General features: G+C 43.4%; 6 non-coding genes across 6 annotated transcripts; 3 read left to right on the plus strand and 3 right to left on the minus strand.

Annotated features, from left to right (window-relative positions):
• Positions 1-73, minus strand: trnak-cuu (transfer RNA lysine (anticodon CUU)). The gene has a single exon. It is a non-coding gene; the product is annotated as a tRNA-Lys (tRNA).
• Positions 74-3,702: 3,629 nt separating this feature from the next.
• On the plus strand, positions 3,703-3,775 carry trnat-ugu (transfer RNA threonine (anticodon UGU)). The gene has a single exon. It is a non-coding gene; the product is annotated as a tRNA-Thr (tRNA).
• Positions 3,776-16,059: 12,284 nt separating this feature from the next.
• On the minus strand, positions 16,060-16,131 carry trnac-gca (transfer RNA cysteine (anticodon GCA)). The gene has a single exon. It is a non-coding gene; the product is annotated as a tRNA-Cys (tRNA).
• Positions 16,132-18,862: 2,731 nt separating this feature from the next.
• On the minus strand, positions 18,863-18,935 carry trnak-cuu (transfer RNA lysine (anticodon CUU)). The gene has a single exon. It is a non-coding gene; the product is annotated as a tRNA-Lys (tRNA).
• Positions 18,936-22,849: 3,914 nt separating this feature from the next.
• On the plus strand, positions 22,850-22,922 carry trnat-ugu (transfer RNA threonine (anticodon UGU)). Its single transcript has one exon. It is a non-coding gene; the product is annotated as a tRNA-Thr (tRNA).
• A 1,250-nt stretch (positions 22,923-24,172) lies between these two features.
• On the plus strand, positions 24,173-24,246 carry trnan-guu (transfer RNA asparagine (anticodon GUU)). The gene has a single exon. It is a non-coding gene; the product is annotated as a tRNA-Asn (tRNA).
• The last annotated feature ends 246 nt before the right edge of the window (positions 24,247-24,492 follow it).

Genomic DNA, 24,492 nt, shown 5'->3' on the forward strand with positions numbered 1-24,492 from the left:
CGCCCAACGTGGGGCTCGAACCCACGACCCTGAGATTAAGAGTCTCATGCTCTACCGACTGAGCTAGCCGGGCACATGGAGTAACCGGCTTTCCATAACAAATATGGTTTTTCCATCTGGTGTCTCAGCTTGTTCTGATTTCAAAGTTTACAATGAATCTACTGACATAATCCCCAAAGTTCCTTTCCATTCCTCTCAGTCATTAATAACATTACTCACATGTTGAAATTCTTAGCTTCGCCTCTCCCAAATATTCCAACCTCCTCTAACATCATTCACCTTATTTTTCTTTGTTCTTAATAATTTAGTCAGGAGTGGAGGGAACTCAACATTTGCACTGTCAAACGGTTTCCCCGTTTCAGACTTTTCAGTAAGATCACCTCTGATAATTCTAAACTCCAGAGCGAACAGACTCATCCCACTGATTCTCTCCTTGCAGGAGAAACGCAGAAATCAATCCAGTGAACCTCGGATACACACAGACAGCGAAATAATGGACAGAGCAAGGAGCAAAATATGTCAACGTAATAAAAACATAGTCAGAGAGTCTGAGGGAGATATATAGAGACATGAAAAACAGAAATAGCGAGTGTGGTACACTTCCACAACCCACGAATGAATAACAATAATTACACAGCCAGCTGTCTCAACCAACAAACATGGGGTCCTCGAAACTGGTGAACAGCGATAAAGTGAATGGCCACAAGCATATTAACAATGAAAATATTTCCATTGACATCCAAAGCTGCTCAGACTTCTGCAGTGACAGGTGAAAATGCTGGAAAAACTCAGAAAGCCAGACAGCTTGTGTGCACAGGAGAACAAATCTTATATTTTAGCTCCATAACCTTTCATTGGGAATAACTGGGAATTTTTAGAAATGCAGGAAGTTTTAAACAAGTGTTATCCAGCCGCATAGCAAGAGGGTTTGAGGCCTCTTGCGGGTGTAAATCAGGAGAGATTAAATGAGGGAAACAATGAATTTTAAAGAAATTACACCACAGAATGGGGCCATTCCTAAGCCCCTTACAGGACTCAGTTGTGGTGTGGATGAAGGGGAACCTGTGGATGTAATGTACGTAGATTACATTGGAGCCACAGTGATGAGTTGGTGGGTTTTGAAAATTGAAATTTGCACTTAGGAACATAGAATTAGGAGCAGAAGTGGGCAAATTCAGCGCTTCGAGCCTGAACCGTCATGCAATCAGTTCATGACTGATCTCTCCCTGGTCTCAAATCCACCTCCCTACCTGTTCCAATATCCCCTCATCCCTTTAATTATCAGGAATATATCTGTCTCTTTCTTGAAATCATTTAATGATTCAGACTCAACCGCGCTATGCGGCAATGCATTCCACAAATTCACGACCCTTAGTGAAAAGCAGTTCCTCCTCATCTCAGTTTTAAATCTACCACCTCTCAACCTATACATTTGACATGGTGTTCCCGATTGCGCATAAGAAAAAAGATTTTACTTTCTTTAATACTATTAAGAATTTTATAAAGCACGATCACTTCAGCATCTTGTGTGAGTATTTCACCTCACTGTCGATTTCATGTCCCAGCAAGCACAATCGGTGTTGTCATTAGCTGAAGCAGTCACTTATGTTCCCTCCAAACTGGACACATTCAGGGATATATGGAAAGTCATTTTGAAACACACAGTTCACCCATGACCCTGGGAGTCCAGTGGGTTGTATTCTATACTCCCCAGTGTTGTTTGTTTTCAATTCCCGCTCAGGAAATGATTATTTATAGCTCTCGGCAAACTATTAAAAAATAGCCTGATTTACTATCTGATCGAAAGCAGATCTACTAATATCAGCCGAGTGAGTTTTGCAAGTTGACATCACAGCTGGAAATGTCACATGTGCAACAGGTCAAAAACACAGTTGCAAGAAAGACAGTGATCGGCTGGAAAGCGCTGACAACAGAGATGGTGATGTAAGGTAACATTTGGATGGTAAATTGATCAGATTTTGGCGTTCACACTGAATTATTCAACTTGTCCCTCAATCTGCAACGAAAATATTTGGAAAAGGTTCTCTCCAGTTTCGAACAGTCGGAAGTGAAATTAATAACTGTAAGTGGAATGTCTGTTGTATGTTGTCACTGATTGAATGTATCACTAGGCTGGTAACTGAAAGTGCCATTTTGCAACAGAGACTTGCTTGTGGTGAATGTTGTCTGGCCTGGCGCGAAAAATAAAGCAACACATGCAGTGTGTGTAAAGCAAGTTGTAAAACAGGCTACAAGCAGCTGGTCTGGTGGTCAGAGTTTGACACTTTCACTGCTGTTTGGATTGGTGGTCAGGCAATGGAGATTTGTTGCTCTCATCCAAACCGTAAAAACAAATGTCAGTTATTGCCTTGTGGAACATATAAAACACAATCTCGCCTCGTGTCCTGAAGTGAAGACTGAGCAAATTCAACAGGAGGTTTTTTTTGTCATTTCTGGCAGGATATCGGGAACCAGACATGGTTAAGGGCAGTTTAAATGGTGCTGGTCCTTCACTGCAGCTCATTCTGTTTCTGACTGGATGTGATTCCTGTTTGTTACACAGTTCAGGATAAATTGATTCAGTGAAGGAGCAGGCTCAAGCCAACTGATGGACTGTCGCAGCTCCTTTGTTGATAATTTCAATGACGATACCAGTAAAGGACACAGTTGCTGACGTGGTAACGGTGCCGAGTAATCTAAGCCAGTCGCTGAAAATCCAGTTACGATGGAGTTGTTGGTTCGACTGCAGCCACTGCCAGAATGGGCTTGCGTTTTGGTCCCTGCAGCTGAAGTCCAGCATTTCAGATTGAATGCAAAAATTTGTGTTGTGTCGTATTTGCCATGAAGAAAGAGGAGCGACATACCAATGTCAACAGTTGTTGAGGTAAAGGAACGAGTGCGGAAGGAGTGGAGCAAATTATCGTGGATTCTGGAATCGGAAACAAAAAGAGAAAATGCTGGAAAACCTCACCAGCATCTGTAAGGAGTGAAGAAAGCTGGCATTTCGATTCCAGATGACCCTTTGTCAAAGCTGGGAAGAGTGGAGTTGCTCCGATAGAGAATACAAACGGGAACACCGGTTGAATGGTTGTCTGTCGAAATAAACAGCAGGATTGCAAACATTGAGACTGCAGTCCCGGCCCAGGGGATGTATTGGGATTTTCAAACTGAGGTTCAAATCCTGTCATGAGCGCTTCCCGTCATTCCTCATTGTGACTTTTTTTAAATTGAAAGTTATTGGAAATGAAGCAATGGGTGCAGAGATGATCAACTCCTGCAAAATTGTCACTTCAGCGTCACTGAGGGTCCAGTGATCAGCGTCGGCGCCGTGACGCGTTTTGGATTCCCAGTCACGGAGTGAGTACACTTTTGTTCATTTCTTCATTTAATAAAAGCAGCGTCCGTGAAGTGAACAACAAGCTAAATCTTCCAGCTGGATGAACTTGTATCAGAGATGGAAAAATCAGAGATGTAACATTGACGATAAACTCTGAAGAAGAACCACATGACACACACAACATACATGTCAAGTACATACACAATACACATGTCAAATCATGTCACTTTCAACTTCTATCTTTTAACTTCTGGCTCCCCACCTCAGACATTTCCACATTCATCAAAAATCTCCGTCCTCAAACCCGATCCTGGTCCTCGATCCACGGATAATGCTGCACTTTCTGGAAGCTTGGTGCAGCATTTGGTTCCGTAGCACAGTGGTTAGAGCACTGGTCTTGTAAACCAGGGGTCGCGAGTTCAATTCTTGCTGGAGCCTATGGGCGAAGTTCAGCTTCTGGAAGCTGTCGGAAAGGGGAAGAAAGTCCCTAAAAATAGAGAGCTTTGATGAGTGGAGGCGCAGATCGGCTGTCGCTTTGGAAAGCGAATAGATATTTCCTTCTTCGTAAAAAAAATAGAAAGAGCAAGACATATTTGAAGAGCTGAAAAAGGTAAGAGTCGATATTGAGCAGAGAAGATATGCGTTTGTACAAGGAATGCAGAAAGCTGGCATGTAGGTGCAGGCAATGATTGGAAGGAAAATTGCATTTTGGTGTTTATTGACGGCAGACTGGAGTCCAAGTATAACGAGGTGTTGCTGAAGTTGCACAGGGTTTTGTTGAGACCACATGTTGAATATTCTGTGCAGATATGATATTCACATTTAATAAAGGATATGTTTACATTGGAAACGGTGCAGATAAGGTTCAGCAGATGATCATCCCTGGGATGAGGGAGTTGTCGTATGATGAGAGGCTGAGTAAATTGGGCTGAAAATCCCTGGAGTTTGGAAGAATGAGAGGCGATTTCATTAAACCTGCACAAGTCTGATTGGGTTTGACAGGGTGGAGACTGAGAGATTTCTTCTGCTTGTCGGGAAATCTAACCCACGGCAGTACAGTCTCAGGAAAATGGGCTGATCATTTCGGCCTAAGATAAGGAGAAATTACTTCACTGAAATGGTTGTGAATCTTTGAAATTCTTTATGCCAGACAGTTATGGAAGCTCCATCATCGAATACATTTAAGGTTGGGATAGACAGGTTTCTGGCCTCTCGGGGAATTCAGGGATATGGGGAGCTGGTGAAAAACTGAGTTGTACCCCAAGATCAGCCATCACGGTACTGAATTTCGGGAACACGCTCGATGGACCGAGTGGTCTACTCCTGCTCCGATTTATTGTGTTCATGTGGATGATCAAGCTAGTAATTCATGTTAAAATAAAAACAGAAAGTGCTGGAAGTTCTCAGCAGGTACTGCAGCAAATGTGAATCGGACAGAGAGTTAAGGTTCTGAGTCTAATATGGCTCTTTTTAAACTAGCAACTGAGTGTGAGTTACAACAATTAGCACAATATCGAGACAGGGAATTGAATTGAATCCAGGCAGTGAAAGCCCTGAATTTAAACTCCTGTATTATTTATGCAGTAAACTTGTTCTGGAAACTTACCTGCCAATTGAAAGTGTGGAGGTTTGAGAGCACCCCGAGCCAAATGGACTCCCGCTATTCCTGTTTCTGCTTATATTCCCGACACAGATTTACTTTGTTCCCTTCTGTAACAGTGAAATATTGTCCAAACTTTGTCAGTCTTGCTGTTATTCAGTAAATTACCATACTGTTATGATACAGAGGCTCATCCCCTTTATCTCACATCGTAATCTGGAAAAAACTATTTGTGACACTGCGAACTGTTTTTTATAAACGTTCAGAGGCTTATTAATGATAAAAATTCCTGTCACTCACTTTGAGTGAATAATCAACAAGCTATTTTATTCAAATAACCAAGAACATTAAGTAAACAAGTAAAACATGTTAATTAAGGTACGGTTCGACTGAAATGCTGTTCAAATAATACCAGGAACATTCATTACCAATACTGTAATAACAGAATTTCAGTCACTCTCAAAGAAATTATACAAACAGCCTCGATGGGATTCAGAAGATTTTGGAGTTCTGCAGTAGTTGTGCGATCTGTAAGGTCTTTCTAACTCCGTATCCTTCGGTTAGATAGTTTTCTTAAGCGAATTTTAATCTGTCAGGGGTGGAGAACTGCTGCAGAAGCAAATGTTTTTTGATTGGCTGCCCTGGCCTCTGGAGATGGTCACCCAAGATATTATCGAGCGATGGCTGTTCCTCTGGCCTTTTTTTACCTGATGTGGAGATGCCGACGTTGGACTGGGGTAAACACACTGAGAGTTTTAACAACACCAGGTTAAAGTCCAACAGGTTTATTTGGTAGCAAATGCCATTAGCTTTCGGAGCGCTGCCCCTTCGTCAGATGGAGTGGATATCTGCTCGCAAACAAGGCACACAGAGACAGAAAATCAAGTTACAGAATACTGATTAGAATGCCAATCCTGACAGCCAACCAGGTCTTAAAGATACAGACAATGTGAGTGGAGGGAGCATTAGGCACAGGTTAAAGAAATGTGTATTGTCTCCAGACAGGAGAGCCAGTGAGATTCTGCAAGTCCAGGAGGCAAGCTGTGGGGGTTACCGAAAGTGTGACATGAATCCAATACCCCGGTTGAGGCCGTCCTCTTGTGTGCGGAATTTGGCTATCCATTTCTGCTCAGCAACTCTGCGCTGTCGTGTGTCGTGAAGGCCGCCTTGGAGAACACTTACCCGGAGATCAGAGGCTGAATGCCCGTGACCGCTGAAGTGCTCCCCCACAGGAAGAGAACAGTCTTGCCTGGTGATTGTCGAGCGGTGTTCATTCATCCGTTGTAGTAGCGTTTGCATGGTTTCCCCAATGTACCATGCCTCGGGACATCCTTTCCTGCAGCTTATCAGGTAGACAACGTTGACCGAGTTGCAAGAGTATGTACCGTGTACCTGGTGGATGGTGTTCTCACGTGCGATGATGGCATCCGTGTCGATGATCCGGCACGTCTTACAGAGGTTGCTGTGGCAGGGTTGTGTGGTGTCATGGTCACTGTTCTCCTGAAGGCTGGGTAGTTTGCTGCGGACAATAGACTGTTTGAGGTTGTGCGGTTGTTTGAAGGCAAGAAGTGGGGGTGTGGGGATGGCCGTGGCGAGATGTTCGTCTTCACCAATGACATGTGAAGGCTCCGGAGGAGATGCCGTAGCTTCTCCGCTCCGGGGAAGTACTGGACGACGAACGGTACTCTGTGCACCGTGTCCCATGTTTGTCTTCTGAGGAGGTCGGTGCGGTTTTTCGCTGTGGCGCGTCGGAACTGTCGATCGATGAGTCGAGCGCCATATCCTGTTCTTATGAGGGCATCTTTCAGCGTCTGGAGGTGTCTGTTGCGATCCTCCTCATCAGAGCAGATCCTGTGTGTACGGAGGGCTTGTCCGTATGGGATGGCGGCACGGTAGCACAGTGCTTAGCACTGCTGCTTCACAGCTCCAGCGACCTGGGTTCGATTCCCGGCTTGGGTCACTGTCTGTGTGGAGTTTGCACATTCTCCTCGCGTCTGCGTGGGTTTCCTCCGGGTGCTCCGGTTTCCTCCCACAGTCCAAAGATATGCGGGTTATGTTGATTGGCCATGTTAAAAATTGCCCTTAGTGTCCTGAGATGCATAGGTTAGAGGGATTAGTGGGTAAATATGTAGGGATATGGGGGTAGGGCCTGGGTGGGATTGTGGTCGGTGCAGACTAGATGGGCCGAATGGCCTCTTTCTGTACTGTAGGGTTTCTTTCTATGATTAACGTGTTCAGGGTGGAAGCTGGAGAGTGGAGCATCGTGAGGTTATCCGTGGGCTTGCGGTGCAGTGATTTGCTGAGGTGACCGTCCTTAATGGAGATGCGTGTGTCCAAGAATGCAACCAATTCCGGAGAGTAGTCCATGGTGAGTCTGATGGTCGGATGGAACTTGTTGATGTCATCATATAGTTGTTTCAGTGATTGTTCACCACGAGTCCAAAGGAAGAAAATGTCATCGATGTATCTAGTGTATAGCATCGATTGAAGGCACTGTGCGGTGAAGTCGGCTTGGTCGAACCTGTGCATGAAGAGGTTGGCATATTGAGGTGCGAATTTGGCCCCCACGGCTGTTCGGTGTGTCTGGATGAAGAACTGGTTGTTGAAGGTGAAGACATTGTGGTCCAGGATGAAGCGGATGAGTTGTAAAATTGCATCTGGAAACTGGCAGTTTTCGGCGTTGAGTACTGAGGCCGTTGCAGCAATGCCATCATCGTGGGGGATGCTGGTGTAGAGTGCCGAGACATCCATTGTGACGAGGAGTGCTCCTGGTTCAACTGCTCCATGTGTGTTGAGTTTCTGTAGGAAGACCGTCGTGTCGCGACAAAAGCTGGGGGTTCTTTGTACCATGGGTTTCAGGATGCCCTCGACATAGCCGGAGAGGTTCTCGCACAGGGTCCCATTGCCCGATACGATGGGACGGCCGGGTGTTTTTACCTTGTGTATCTTTGGGAGGCAGTAGTGATCTCCAACGCGGGGAGTACGTGGGATGAGAGCACGGAGGGTGCTCTGAAGGCCCGGATTAAAGGTTTTGATCGGAGTGCTGAGTTGACGGGTGTGTTCTTTAGTCGGATCTGTGGGTAACTGTCTGTAGTGTTCCTCGTTGTTCAGTTGTCGGTACACCTCTTTGCAGTAATCCCTTCTGTTCAGTATGACGATGGCCTCTGAGTGCGGAATTGTCTCCTCAACTCAGTCCTAAATGGTTGACACACCATCCGGATAACGTGAGTCCAGTTCAAGGCACTCCAGATTCCAGCAAGAGGCAGGGGAGGAGTGGGGGTGGGGGGTGGAGGGGGTGTTGCGGGTTTGGGGAGTGGGGGAGAGGGGCGGTGGAAACAATCTCTCAGCATGTACACTGTCAAACAGTCTCGCCTTTCCAGACTTTTCAATGGGATCACTTTTCATTCTTCCATACCCCAGGGAGAACATGGTAACAGCAATGAATCTCTCCTCCAAGGGCAACTGCCTCATCACAACAATCAATCCAGTGAATCTTGGTTACACAAACAGCGCGAGAATAGAGGGAAGTAAGAGCAAAGTATGGAAAGTTGATAGAGGCACAAAGAGAGACTGAGACAGTGAAAGAGACTGACGTCGATACACAGAAACAAAGAGACAGATATAGACAGTGAGTGGGGGAGTCAGCCACATCTAATGCATGAATAACAAGGTAGACAAAGCCAGCGGCCGGAGTCCACAAGCATTGGGTCCTCTGAATCGTTGACTAGGGACAAAGAGAATGTTCAAAAGCATAGTCAACTTTTGAAAACATATCGAATTGCTTGAGAGGCAGTTTCCCAAACCGAACGGTGAGTAAACTCATCCTGCCCTGTCTACGGCAAAGAAATGAGCAAGACTTTGCCATTGCTAACAACAACGGGGCTTGTCTGGGATTTGAACCCAAGGCCTCTCGCAAACTGGCAAATCACAACACCCAAAGCGAGAATCATACCCCTAGACCAACGAGCCACTGCTGCAAGGTGGGCTCAAATACAGATATTATATTGCCATCCGAATCTGATCTGACAACTGCAGTGGAAGTTGGAAGCGCTGGAAAAACTCATGAAGCCAGGCAGCGTGTGCACACAGGGAAAGGAATCTCCTCTTACACCTGCATAACTTTTCTTTTCAACGGGTAAAGGTTGGAAATGTAGGAAGTTTTAAACAAGTGAAATCCAGGAGCTAGAAAGCATAACAACAGGAAAGGGCTCTGATAAGGAACAATTCAGGAGAGATAAATGAACAAGTACTGTGTAGTCCATGGCCTGAGAGTGAGGAAAGCAGAGTATCACAGAATGTTTGCACCGCAGCATGAGACCATTCACAAGATATTTGAAGCAGTCGCGTGTCCTGTGGATAATAGGGAGCCGGTGGGTGTACTGTACAGTGATTACACAGGAGCTGCAGTGATGAGGTTGGTGGATTTTGGAAATTGAGAGGAACACATGAGCAGCTTGTGTGACTACTTCACCTCATTGCCGCTTTTATACGGCAGCGAAAAGTAATCGTTGTTGCCACTGCATGAAGGACTAACTGATGTTCAACCTGAACAGAACACTTTGAAAGAGAGACTTGCCTCTGGTGGAAATAGATCTGAGATGGAAATAATGAAATATAAAATGAAGTAAATTAGATTAAACATCCAACGTATTAGAAATATTGGGACGTCCAAACTATTAGAAATATTGGGTTTACAGTAAGTGACGTGAACTGATGCTGTGATCGCAGACATAGAACTTGGACCACCATCACACCGAGTGAATCCGCTGTCTGTTTAAATGTTGATCAAAGAAAACTTTTAATCATCTTGCACAATGGAACATACGGGAACTCAGTCAAGAAGCACCCTTCACTCACAAATAACAGAAAAGGTCAATTTCATCTCGCAACTTTCAGCCTATGGCCATCTTCTGTACATTTACCAAGAAGATTTATAAAGTAAGTGAATAGAGTTTGTGATGGTTAAAAAAAAACGCGTTCACACCCTTGGTGTACGTAAGCACAGTGACGCACACAGAGGAGCAAACATAAGTATAGACCACGCGAGACAGAGGACTAACGAGCGACAAAACGGGAGCTGAGCAGAAAGGGAATATAGCTTAGGGATAGAGCATTTGACTGCAGGTCACGACGTTTCTGCATTCAAATCGAATGCCTGCTTCCGCGCTTAATTGATTTTTTTTTCAATTAAAACTGCCCTTCATTGACTGGAAAGTGCTTTGTGACGTCCGCAGGTCGGGATAGGTTCTATATAAATGCAATTATTTCATGATCTTCATTCCAAGTCCTCTGTTACTGAGCCCAGTCAGTGGGAACAGTCTGTCCCTCCCTGCTCTTTCAAACGGCCCTTTTCCATGTTAGGAGAAGGGATTAACCATTACACCACAACAACACTGTGGGGTAAAATAATAAAATATACATGTTTAGATTTGTAAACGATGCCATCATTTGGTCCTTCTGTGTCAGGTTTGGTGAAAATTGAATTGGCGTCTAACTTGCAGTCAACACGCTGTCACCCTGATTTAGGATGCCTTGTAGGTTCTAGTTGTGTCAGTCTCTGTGGCGCAATTGTTTGTGCGTTCGAGTGTTAACCGAAAGGTTGATGGTTCGAGACCATCCAGGGGCGGCGTTTTCAGTTTTTTCTCCACTCCATCTGCTTTCATTGTCTCTTGGTTTTTGAGTGTCACTGAGTCCTTGGGCAACATTTAAAAAAAAACTTATCGTGTGTTTCTGCCTCTACTGTTAGCCGACGTTAGTTTATTGAACATTTATCTCTGACATATTATTTGTAACAATTTATATATTTCAAAATTATTAAACTCAATAACTGAACTCGAAACTTTAACCTATGTTTGATCTTGGGTTTCCATTTTCCTGCCCATTCCTCTTCTTTCTCAGATAGATCAGGAATCTGTCTGTCCCAACCTGAAATGTGTTCAATGAGGGAAATCCACAGCAAGTCGGCAAAGATCAGTGGAATGAGGACTGAGTTAAACTTTCACCAGAATGCTGCTTTTATAATTGAAAAGTCCTGAGATTGAGAGCAGAGAGTTCACATTTGAGGCGTTTCAGTTCTTTGAGAGACGAATGCCTGCCGTGTTTTACAAGGTACGTTTTCACAGGATCAGTAATGATGAGGCTGGTGGGTTTTGGAAATTGAAAGTTACACGTGAACAGCTTGTGGGACTATTTCATTTATCATTGCCGTCTTGCCGTTTTATGTTCTGATAAAACCTGTATTTATAATACAAGCATGAGATGGTGGAAATTCTCAGCAGGTTTGGTAGAATCTGTGCACACGCATCAAATTCTAAACACTTCCATGTGTCACCTGTGTTCCTGAAGTATACTGATTATTGTGTTCAAAAAAAGTTGATAAAAACTTTTCAAAGCAGCTGCCCCATCTCTAAGTGTTATTAAATATCAAGGAATCACATTATCTCACAGCCATGTGGCATTTACACTCCCCCAATGCTTGAATAATATTCTGCAACTGCATTCATGGAGAAAGAGATAAAATTCGGGACAAATGTTATTTTCTGAATCTTATGTTAGATCAATGACTCTGCCACATGGCTAAGGTTTGCAACCGAATTATATTTCAATAAAACAAGGATTTAAATTGCAATCAGACTGCACGGTTTGATATTCTCGGCCGGTCACATTGGTCATGAGCAGAGTTTCTGGATTGTCGGAGTTAACATGTTCATTTCATATACGATGAGTTCCCCGATTCAAAATACGGTCGAAACATTATCGAAATTAATATTTTTTTGAATTTTCCCCGATTCTTGATCGCTGTTGCATATGAACTGGATTGGAGCAGACAAAATGTAAATTTGTTCTTTACCATTTATTGAAAAAGAATACCCTCAGCAAAGTCGCCGCTGGCATACTGTTGCTTTTCTGCTTCCACTGTCACACTCACGATGCAGCTGATGCAGGCTAGATGGCTTAGCCATGGCAAATGAGTGATGTTCCGGTTCGACAATGGCAAAAGTGCCTCAGCAAGGTACTCTGGGCTTACATTTTCTGGTTAATGTTTCAGCCATTCATGACTGAGATATGGAGATATTTCTTCACTCCAAGGCTTGTGAATCTTTGGAATTATTTGACTTATTATTGTCACATGTAATAGCATACAATAAAAAGCATTGTTTCTTGCGCGCTGTACAGACAAAGCATACCGTTCATAGAGAAGGAAACGAGAGAGTGCAGAGTGTAGTGTTACAGTCATAGCCGGGATGCTAGAAATTGAATTGAAGCATTGTGAGAGAGTTTAAAAGAGTTAGAATGAAGTTTTAGAAGCATAGAACGAGAGTAAAAGATAGAGTTAGAAGGTATGCTGGGCACAGCTTCCAAGAGTTCGCCTCGCTCGGACGCCATCTTGCATCAATTCTGTAGCGGCACAGAGGTCTGTGAATCTTCAGTTGATGAAGACTTTGAAGGTTGAGGTGGAGAGTTGTTGGAATCTAAGTGAATGAAGGGCTGTTGGTATAAGCTGGGAAATTGGGATTGAGGCTGTGGATCTGCCTTGATTCAGTCATGGAGGAGGCTCAATGGTTCATGTGACCCAATTCTACTCCATTGATGCTGTTCATTGGCAATACCAGATACGGCATCAATAGGTTCTGCTGGTACAATTGATGAGCTCAGGGCAGTAATGATGTGGAGTTTCCGGCGCTGGACTGGGGTAGGCACAGTAAATAATCTCACAGCACCAGGTTAAAGTCCAACAGGTTTATTTGGGTAGCACAAGCTTTCGGAGCACGCCCCTTCATCACGTGAGTCACCTGATTCGGACAGTGCTCCGAAAGTTCGTGCTACCAAATAAACCTGTTGGACTTTAACCTGGTGCTGTGAGAGAACTGACTGGGCAGTGATAGTAGTTGAAGCGTGTGATCGAATCTCATCACCGCTATATGTCCAGTTCCTTAACTTTATGAAATACCTTTGTTATCACACAAATTCCAATGGAACGCAAATGTAAATTATTGTTTGCAATTGATGGGTTTGTGGAACCAGTTTCCTTGAATCATTGCATCGCAATGTTTCTGTGGTGCAGTGGTTGTCACATTCGCCTTACACACGAAAGATCCCTAGTTTGATCGCGGCAGAAATACTTTCATCATAAACAGAAAAGGTTGGAAGGTCGAAAGAGACATGACAGCATCTGTGGAGAGAGGAAAGAGCCAAACTTTCAAGTCTGGATGACCCTTCGTCAGAGCTCCGGACTCGAAACGATGGCTCTATTCTCTCTCGACAGCTGCTGTCAGACCTGCTAAGATTTTCCAGCATTTTTCTATTTTTGTTTCAGGTTCCATCATCCGCAGTATTTTGCCTGCACAAAAAAAAACAAAAGCTTTTAATTTCAGAGGGATTCGACTACTGGAATTATTTGCGCGTTTGTCACTAAACATGAACTGACCGACTGAGTATTCCCAGTATTTTCTGATTGTAAAGTCAGGAATCACTCAGCGAAAGGGGGAAAAAAAGGATTTTTGTGATAGGGCACAAAGCAGGATGGATTACATGACACCATGAATGGTGGAAAAGACAACATCGAGGAAGTGATGGTGGAGCCTGGGTGGTCTAGTGGTTCAGAGTCAATGTTTCCATAGCTCTGGCCCGGAAGTGATGATAAACTGTTAACTAAACAGAGCGCTTTGCTCAGCACGGACTGAATTTCTGGAGATGAAAGTATCTGAACATAAAAGGAAGAAGGCATAATTTGCTTCAGTTGGTCATAAGATGTTAGAATGACTGTGTGACAATGTCAGTAGCGAAAGTGACTTGAAATGAAGCGGTGGAGACAGAGATGGTTATCAAAGAATTTCAAATCTCTGATATTAGCTTCCCTGGCATGCCGTGGTCAGGTTTCATCGCCATGTTCCACGTTGGAGTACCAGGCAAGTAGCGAATAACTTCTTATTTAACTCTTCATTAAACGAAAGCACGCCTCACAGTGTCTGTTAAGGGAGAAACAAGATTAATCTTCAGCTGTATGAATTGTATCAGAGCCGGAAAAATCAGAGATGTAACAATAACAAACTCTGAAGAAGAATGACACGGCAGACATTTATCACAAAAACAACTGACACACATGTCAAATTCTTCCTCTTTCAAGTCTCATCGATTGACGCCTTGTTCTCCACCTCGGATATTTCCACATCCATCAAATATCACCCACCTGAAAATTCAATCTCTTCTTCGCTCCACTGATGATGATACACCAACTCCACGCTGGGCGCAGGAATTGGCTCCATAGCTCAGTGGTTGCATCAGTTGGACAGTTTAAAGTTTATTCATTAGTGCCACAATTAAGCTTACTTTAACACCGCAATGAAGTTTCTGTGACAATTACGTCATCGGCAGAACCGCCACCTTCTCGGGTAAATTGACAGCTAATTTAGCATGGCCAATGTACCTAACCAGCACATCTTTCACTCTGTGGGAATAAGAAGGGGCACCCGCAGGAAACCCACGCAACACGGAGAAAGCATGCAGATTCTGCACAGACGGTAACCAATGCCGGGAATTGAAACCGGGCCCCTGGCGCTGTGAGGCATCAGTGCCACCATGTTGCCCAGAAAGATCTTATCTTGTTCATAAACGGAGAAAGAGCAGACAATGTTTGTGAAGGTGACCTAGTTCATTTTTAATTGATTAGAAATGGGTGTCGCTGCCGGCCAGCATTTATTGCCCATCCTGGTTGCCCTGGGACAGTTAGGATCAAACACTTTGCTGCAGCTCTGGAGTCAGTGTAGGCCAGGCCGGATAAGGGACGGCAGGTTTCCTTCCGTAAAGCACATTACCGAACTCAATGTTTGTTTTTCCGACAATCGACAATGGTTTCATGGTCATCAGTAGATTCTTAATTCCAGATAGTTTTTATTGAAAAACAATTCTACAACGTGCCGTGGCAGGATTCAAAAGCGGGGCCCCATAAAATTGGATGAGTTTCTGGATAAATAATCTCGCGATAATATCACCAGGCCATCGTCTTTCCTAATATAAGCGTTTGTCTTGAGAGATTTGGGTGTGTTTGTACAAGGAACGCAGGAAGATAGCATGGTGGTGCAGCAAACAATAGGAAGGGAATAGCATTTTGGTTTTTATTGCCAACAGATTGATGTATAAGAATAAAAACACCAATTTACATTTATACAGGGTTTTGTTGGGAGCAAGTGTGAAATATTCGGTGCAGTTCTGATATCCACAATGCTTGTTATTTTCGAAAAAGGCTACCCTTCCATCGGAGACGGTCCACTGGGTAGGTTCCTGTGATGAGAGAGTTCTCCTGGGATGAGAGGCTGGGTAAATTGGGTTGAAATTCCCTGGAGTTCAGAAGACTGAGAGACAATTTTATTGAACCTACAGAATACTGAGACATTGTTTCCCAGTCTCAGATGAGGACTCATCGGAGAACTGATACACAAACACATCCAGCCAAGACTCTAATTCTTAACTTTAATTGCATATTTGAAATGAATATATATTATACCATGTGATTTGGATGATATGAATATTCATTAAATAAATAATGGTGACAACACTTGACAACAGTCGAGCGGCAACACTTGAGAAATATTTTTATTCTTGCCTCTGTTCACAAGCCGGAACTGCGCGACAATGAATGCTTATGGGGAAAATAAAAGTACAACCACCGCCTCTGGATGGTACTGAGCCACCAACCATTTGCTTAAAGTCGAACGCAATAACGAATTCCGCAATTAAGACGAAGACACACTATGTTAGGGTGTCAGCGAGTGCTGTATATATCCAACCCCAATTCTCTTTTTTAAAAACATAGTCGAGAACTACAACATGAACACATCGTTTACAATACTGTGCAAACCCCTTTGACTACTTTACCCCCCACAGTGTTGCAGCGATTTAGGGGTTTCCCGCTTCTCCCAACATGGGAAAGGGCCGTTTGATAGAGCAGAAAGGGACAAACTGTTTCTATTGACGATTGTCAGTAACCAAAAATTGGGACTGAAGGGAATTTATGAAAGACAGAATTGTATTTATGTGACGCCTTTCCCGGTTGGTGGACGTCACAATGCGCTTTGCAGCCAAAGAAAGACAATCACAATTGAAACTAAGACAAAGACAAGGAAGGGGGCACTCGGATTTGAACCGAGGGCCGTTTGATCTGCAGTCAAATGCTCTACCACTGAGCTACACCCCCTCAGCTGCTAACTGATGCTCGGGATCCAGCATAGTCTTATTAAGTGGTGGAGGGGGTTCCAGTGGTCAGACTACATCACGCTTTGTCTCAGAGTTACTGGTTTCTGAGTGAAGTCGGAGAGCTCAGCGTTTAAGTTAGCGAGATGTTTTCTTGTGATTTGGCTGAGATTTGGATCCAGGACTAGGAGATGTTTGTGTCAATCTAACCGATAAAATTAACCCCATTGTCATGCAGATTTGAACTTGTATCCCCATCTCTATTGGCAGCGCTTTGCAGCCTATCACTGTCCTTCACAATCTGTGTTTGTTCTTGAACTGTTGCCCATGTGACATTTCCAATTCGGACACAAATATAGATCTAACTCCACTGCTTCTGACAGAGCTGTTTTCGACCAGGAAACAACTCAGGTTTGTTAAATGGATTGTCAAAAACTTTAAATCCTGGCATATCGAAGCCGATATATGACCCTGAAAGCGCCAAATCCTCAGCACTGGACCACCAGGATTTCATTCTCCTGGTTCTCCCATAGACTGAATACAGGAATATGCACAGTGCCAATTATTCACAGTCGCATTCTCCTTCCTGTCTTGTGCACGTTGTTCAGCTTTGAAATTATTCATCTTTTCACATTAGCTTCCAGTGTGATGAAAGCAGAGCAGTGATAAGCGGAAGTTTTTCAACAGATTTACCACAATAAGGTTTATAACAAACATTACTCTTTGAATGTGGTGAGCTACAGTGAAATTTAATGCAGTAGAAGGTAACTCACTCATTCTGACAGTAGGTACCAGCAATTGCAATGTAAATATGATGTCGGGATACCGGCGTTGGACTGGGGTGGGCACAATAAGAAGTCTCACAGCATTATGTTAAAGTCCAACAGGTTCATTTGCTCCGATAATAAAATAAATTTGCTTTGTTTGATCAGCGCCCCGAAAGCTCCTGACTCCAAATAGACCTGGTGTTGTAAGACTTCCGAATGTAAACATGAATTGTTGTGGGTAATTGACAGGATTGTGAAATGGGGTAGATTTTTCCTTCTTCCTGTTCAGCCTGCCACAAGTATCGCTCCTGTTTTCGACCAGGAAGTAATACCCACTCTCCTTAATTCATGTGTTGCACGAGAGCAATGAATCATCATTCCCTAACCGTGAATCGAACCCAAACCATGGCAGTGAAAGCAGCGAATTATATCAACGAAACCAACACGGAAATTGAGGTGATCTGAGTATTATTGAGCAATTGTGGGCGTGTGTGATTTGGGAGAAAGGTCACGTGCTCTAGGGTGATCCCTGATGAGTGAAGCCACCGACCTCTTTATCGCTGAGCTTTTTGTGTTCTTGAGAAATCGTCCTCTGGGGCTGATACAATGAGGCCAGGAGAGTAACTCACTGCACCGTCTGCAATGTGATTGCGGTGCGATTTGCTGAAAGCTGTTAATTTTATAAAAATAACCTTTTTGCGAATTGTAAATGAAATGCCCTTCAGTACCCGGTAAGAATTCGCACAACACCAGGTTAAAGTGCAACAGGTTTGCTTGAAATCACGAGCTTTCGGACCGCAGCTCCTTCATCACTCACGCTGAGGATTCACCACATTGTTCTGTCTTTGAATGAAAGCAATAGATATCTCGTCAATTCCCCGGTATCCTGAGTGTACGACACTGATTTCAACAGTACACTGCTTTAAATGTTTGTTTTCAATGTGAAATTAAGTGGTTTGATTCCATGTGAAGCATTTAAACTTACGCTCTTCCGGGAAGATGGTGACATAGTGGTAAAATCAGTGGAGTATGAATCCTGTGGCCCAGGTTCTCAGGTCACGATCCCACCGCAGTCTAGAACTGAAACGGAAGTGAAAGCTCGTCTCAGTAATGAAGCTTTGTTTTCTGATTGTCATGAAAACACATCTTGCAGAAGGAAATCAGCCATCCTTCTCCTTTCTGGCCTCCATGGGACTCCAGAGGAAAGGCAATGTGATTGACTCTTAACTGCCCTCTGAAATGGCCCAGAAAAATACTCAGTTCAGAGGGAAATAGGGATGGACAACAAATGCTGGCATTGACAATGAAATATATATTGCATCGGCAGCATTTTAAGAAATGATTAATTCTCATTTTGTTTCATTTCATGTGAAATAGGATGATATATTCCAGTGTCTTATGATTTAAAACCTCAACCTTTCAACTGTTCAAACAGGTAAGATTCAGTCAGAGAAAAGTGATCCACTGTGATCCAAAACAAGGAATTTTAGTTGCTGCGAATCCCACCTCAAAACAGAAAATGTTGGAAGCACTCATCGGCTTCAACAGCTTCTGTGGAGAGGGAAAGAGAGTGAATGATTCAGGTTGCTGACCTTAACTGGAAGAAAATAGTGATTTAATGGTTGACAAACAAGGACAGAGTCAAGGAAAATAGAGAGGGAGAGGAGGAAAAAACAAGCGGTCTTTTGATCGGATGGAAGGCTGGAGTGATTGAATTACAATGGAGATGATTATTGTTCCCACTGACACAATCTCGCAGATCTGGGTTTAAATCTCAAAATAAATTAGAACAAAACCTCTCGCTGAGTTCAGCGCTCAACTCCCCGCCTTCCAGTGAACTGGAGACAGTTTTCAGTCACAAACCCACAACTGTGAGAAAGGAGAAAGACTCAGTTTGAGCGGTGACACTTCTGGAAGGACGGAGATCTGAAATTCACCCAGGAAAGAGGCAAAGTTTAAAAGCAATGACGCCCAACGTGGGGCTCGAACCCACGACCCTGAGATTAAGAGTCTCATGCTCTACCGACTGAGCTAGCCGGGCACATGTACGACACGGCTTTCCATAACCTAAAATGCATGGAGACAAATACGGTTTTTCCATCTGGTGTCTCAGCTTGTTCTGATTTCAAAGTTTGCAATGAATCCACCGAGAGAATCCCCAAAGTTCCTATCCATTCCTCTCAATTATTAATTACGTTATTCACATCTTCCAATTCTTAGCTTCACCTCTCCCAAATATTCCAAGCTCCTTTTACATCATTCACCTTATTTTTCTTTGTTCTTAATAATTTAGCCAGGGGTGGAGGGAACTCAACATTTACACTGTCTAACTGTTTCCCAGTTTCAGACTTTTCAATAAGATCACCTCTGATTATTCTAAACTCCAGAGCGAACAGACTCATCCCACTGATTCTTTCCTCGCAGGATAAACGCAGAAATCAATCCAATGAACCTCGGTGACACACAGACTGCGAAATAATGGACAGAGCAAGGAGCAAAAGATGTCAACGTAATAAAAACATCGTCAGTGAGTCTTAGGGAGATATATAGAGACAATGAAAAACAGAAATAGCGAGTGCTGTACACATCCACAATCCACGAATGAATAACAATATACATACAGCCAGCTGTCTCAACCAACAAACATGGGGTCCTCTAAACTGGTGAACAGAGATAAAGTGAATGGCCACAAGCATATTAACCTTTTAATGTCTTGATTTCCTTGTGTGAGTGTTGTGTTGATCTGCACTGTGTGCTCAGGTTCTCAAACCAAATCCCACATAAACCAATCCCAACGTTTGCACTGAAAATACATTTATAAAACCTATGACTTGTCCAATACGAAATAACAGCTGATTGAGGGATCTAGCCCGGCATGTGAACCCGAGATCGCTCACATGTTTGTAGATGTTTACGCCCCAGGCCCGAGTCATACCCCTCGACCAAGGAGCCGCTGCTGAGGATGTTGTTCAATGAAAATATTTCCATTGACACACAAAGCTGCTCAGACTTCTCCAGTGAAAGGTGAAAATGCTGGAAAAACTCAGAAAGCCGGACAGCTTGTGTGCACAGGAGAACAAATCTTATATTTTAGCTCCATAACCTTTCATTGGGAATTTTTAGAAATGTGGGAAGTTTTAAACAAGTGTTATCCAGCCACATAACAAGAGGGTTTGAGGCCTCTTGCCGGGTGTAAATCAGGAGAGATTAAATGAGGGAAACAATGAATTTTAAAGTAATTACACCACAGAATGGGGTCATTCCTCAGTCCCTGACAGGACTCAGTTGTGTTGTGGATGAAGGGGAACCTGTGGATGTAATGTACGTAGATTACATTGGAGCCACAGTGATGAGTTGGTGGGTTTTGAAAATTGAAATTTACACTTAGGAACATAGAATTCGGAGCAGAAGTGGGCAAATTCAGTGCTTCGTGCCTGAACCGTCATGCAATCAGTTCATGACTGATCTCTCCCTGTTCTCAAATCCACTTCCCTACCTGTTCCAATATCCCCTCATCCCTTTTATTATCAGGAATATATCTGTCTCTTTCTTGAAATCATTTAATGATTCAGACTCAACCGCGCTATGCGGTAATGCATTCCACAAATTCACGACCCTCAGTGAGAAGCAGTTCCTCCTCATCTCAGTTTTAAATCGACCACCTCTCAACCTATACATTTGACATAGTGTTCCCGATTGCACATAAGAAAAAAGATTTTACTTCCTTCAATCCTATTTAGAATTTTATATACCACGATCACTTCAGCATCTTGTGGGAGTATTTCACCTCACTGTCGATTTCATGTCCCAGCAAGCACAATCGGTGTTGTCATTAGCTGAAGCAGTCACTTATGTTCCATCCAAACTGGACACATTCAGGGATATATGGTAAGTCATTTTGACAAACACAGTTCACCCGTGGCCCTGGGAGTCCAGTGGGTTGTATTCAGTACTCCCCAGTGTTGTTTGTTTTCAATTCCCGCTCAGAGAACGATTATTTATAGCTCTCAGCAAATTATTTAAAAATAACCTGATTTACTACCTGATCGAACGCAGATCGACTAATATCAGCCGAGTGTGTTTTGCAAGTCTACATCACAGCTGGAAATGTCACATGTGCAACAGGTCAAGAACAAACACAGTAGCAGAAAGATAGTGATAGGCTGCAAAGCGCTGACAATTGAGATGGTGATGGAAGGTAACATTTGGATGGTAAAAAGGTCAGATTTTGGCGTTCACACTGAATTATTCAACTTTCCCCTCACTCTGCAACGAAAATATTTGGAAAAGGTTCTCTCTCGTTTCAAACAGTCGGAAGTGAAATTAATAACTGGAAGTGGAATGTCTGTTGTATGTTGTCACTGATTGAATGTATCACTGGGGTGGAAACAGAAGGTGCGATATTGCAACAGAGACTTGCTTGTTGTGAATGTAGTCTGGCCTGGCGCGAAAAATAAAGCAACACGTGCAGTGTGTGTAAAGCAAGTTGTAAAACAGGCGACAAGCAGCTGGTTAGAGTCTGACACTTTCACTGCTGTTTCGATTGGTCGTCTGGTAATGGAGAATTGTTGCTCTCATCCAAACCGTAAAATCAAATGTCAGTTATTGCCTTGTGGAACATATAAAACACAATCTCGCCTCATGTCCTGAAGTGAAGACTGAGCAAATTCAACAGGAGGTTTTTTCTTGTCATTTCTGGCAGGATGTTGGGAACCAGACAAGGTTAAGGGCAGTTTAAATGGTGCTGGTCCTTCACTGCAGCTCATTCTGTTTCTGACTGGATGTGATTCCTGCTTGTTACAGAGTTCAGGATAAATTGATTCAGTGAAGGAGCAGGCTCAAGCCAACTGATGGACTGTCGCAGCTCCATTGCTGCTAATTTCAATAACGATACCAGTAAAGGACACAACTGCTTTCATGGTAACGTAGCCGAGTAATCTAAGCCAGTGGCTGAAGGTCCAGTCTTTACGGAGTTGTTGTGTTCGATTGCAGCCACTGCCAGAATGGGTTTGAGTTTTGGTCCCTGCAGTTGAAGTCCAGCATTTCAGATTGAATGCAAGAGTTTGTGCCGTGTCGTTTTTGGCATGAAGAAAGAGGAGCGACATACCAATGTAAACAGTTGTTGAGGTAAAGGAACGAGTGTGGAAGGACGAGAGCAAATTATCGTGGATTCTGGAATCGGAAACAAAAAGAGAAAATGCTGGAAAATCTCACCAGGTCTAGCAGCATCTGTAAGGAGTGAAGAAAGCTGACATTTCGAGTCCAGATGACCCTTTGTCAAAGCTGGGAGGAGTGGAGCTGCTCCGATGGAGAATACAAACGGGAACACCGGTTGAATGGCTGTCTGTCGAAATAAACAGCAGGATTGCAAACATTGAGACTGCAGTCGCGGGCCAGGGGATGGATTGGGATTTTCTAACTGAGGTTCAAATCCTGTCATGTGCGCTTCCCGTCATTCCTCATTGTGACTTTTTTTTATTTGAAAGTTATTGGAAATGAAGCAATGGGTGCAGAGATGATCAACTCACTCCATATTTGTCACATCAGCGTCACTGAGGGTCCAGTGATCAGCGTCGGCGCCGTGACGCGGTTTCGATTCCCAGTCACGGAGTGAATAAATTTTTGTTCATTTCTTCATTCAATAAAAACAGCGTCCGTGAAGGGAACAACAAGCTAAATCTTCCAGCTGGATGAACTTGTATCAGAGCTGGAAAAATCAGAGGTGTAACATTGACGATAAACTCTGAAGAAGAACCACATGACACACACAACATACATGTCAAGTACATACACAATACACATGTCAAATCATGTCACTTTCAACTTCTGTCTTTTAACTTCCGGCTCTCCACCTCAGACATTTCCACATTCATCAAAAATCTCCGTCCTCAAACCCCAGCCTGGTCCTCAATCCACGGATAATGCTGCACTTTGTGGCAGCTCCTTGTAGCATTTGGCTCCATAGCTCAGTGGTTAGAGCACTGGTCTTGTAAACCAGGGGTCGCGAGTTCAATTCTCGCTGGAGCCTACGGGCAGAGTTTAGCTGATAGAAGCTGTCGGAAAGGGGAAGAGAGTCTAAAAGTCAAAGAAGAGATAAGTCGAGGTTCAGATCGTGTGTGATTTTGGAAAGCGAAAAGATATGTCCTTCTTCGTAAAAAAATCGAAAGAGCAGGACATCCTTGAAGAGCTAAAAAAGGTTAGTGTCGATATTGAGAATAGAATAGATGCGTTTGTACAAGGAATGCATAAAGCTGGCATGTAGGTGCAGGCAATGATTGGAAGGAAACTTGCAATTTAGTCTTTATTGACGGCAGACTGGAGTCCAAGTATAACGAGGTGTTGCTGCAGTTGCACAGAGTTTTGTTGAGACCACGTGTTGAATATTCTGTGCAGATATGATATTCACATTTAATAAAGGGTTTATTTGCATTGGAAACGGTGCAGATAAGGTTCAGCAGATGATCCCTGGGATGAGGGAGTTGTCGTAAGATGAGAGGCTGAGTAAATTGGGCTGAAAGTCTCTGGAGTTTGGAGGAATGAGAGGCGATTTCATTAAACCTACACAAGTCTGATTGGGTTTGACAGGGTGGAGGCTGAGAGATTTCTTCTGCTTGTCGGGAAGTCTAACCCACGGCAGTAGTCTCAGGAAATTGGGCTGATCATTTCGGCCTAAGATAAGGCGAAATTACTTCACTGAAATGGTTGTGAATCTTTGAAATTCCCTCTGCCAGACAGTTATGGATGCTCCATCATCGAATATATTTAAGGTTGGGATAGACAGGTTTCTGGCCTCTCGGGGAATTCAGGGATATGGGGAGCTGGTGAAAAACTGAGTTGTACCCCATGATCAGCCATAACAAGCTATTTTATTCAAATAACCAAGAACTTTAAGTAAACAAGTAAAACATGTTAATTAAGGTACTGCCCTTCATTGACTGGAAAGTGCTTTGTGACGTCCGCTGGTCGGGATAGGTTCTATATAAATGCAAATATTTCATGATCTTCAATCCTAGTCCTCTGTTACTGAGCCCAGTCAGTGGGAACAGTCTGTCCCTCCCTGCTCTATCAAACGGCCGTTTTCCATGTTAGAAGGGATGAACCATTACACCACAACAACACTGTGGGGTAAAATAATAAAATATACATGTTTAGATTTGTAAACGATGCCATCATTTGGTCTTTCTGTGTCAGGTTTGGTGAAAATTGAATTGGCGTCTAACTTGCAGCCAACACGCTGTCACCCTGATTTAGGATGCCATGTAAGCTTCAGTTGTGTCAGTCTCTGTGGCGCAATTGGTTAGCGCGTTCGGCTGTTAACTGAAAGGTTGATGGTTCGAGACCATCCAGGGACGGGGCTTTCACTTTTTTTTCCTCTCCATCTGCTTTCATTGTCTCTCGGTTTTTGAGTGTCACTGAGTCCTTGGGCAACACTAAAAAAAACGTATCGTGTGTTTCTGCCTCTACTGTTAGCCGACGTTAGTTTATTGAACATTTATCTCCAACATCTTATTTGTAACAATTGATATATTTCAAATATTATTAAACTCAATAACTGAACTCGAAACTTTAACCCATGTTTGATCTTGGGTTTCCATTTT

Source organism: Mustelus asterias, chromosome 30 (genome assembly GCF_964213995.1).
Source record: "Mustelus asterias chromosome 30, sMusAst1.hap1.1, whole genome shotgun sequence".
Classification (NCBI taxonomy): Eukaryota; Metazoa; Chordata; class Chondrichthyes; order Carcharhiniformes; family Triakidae; genus Mustelus; species Mustelus asterias.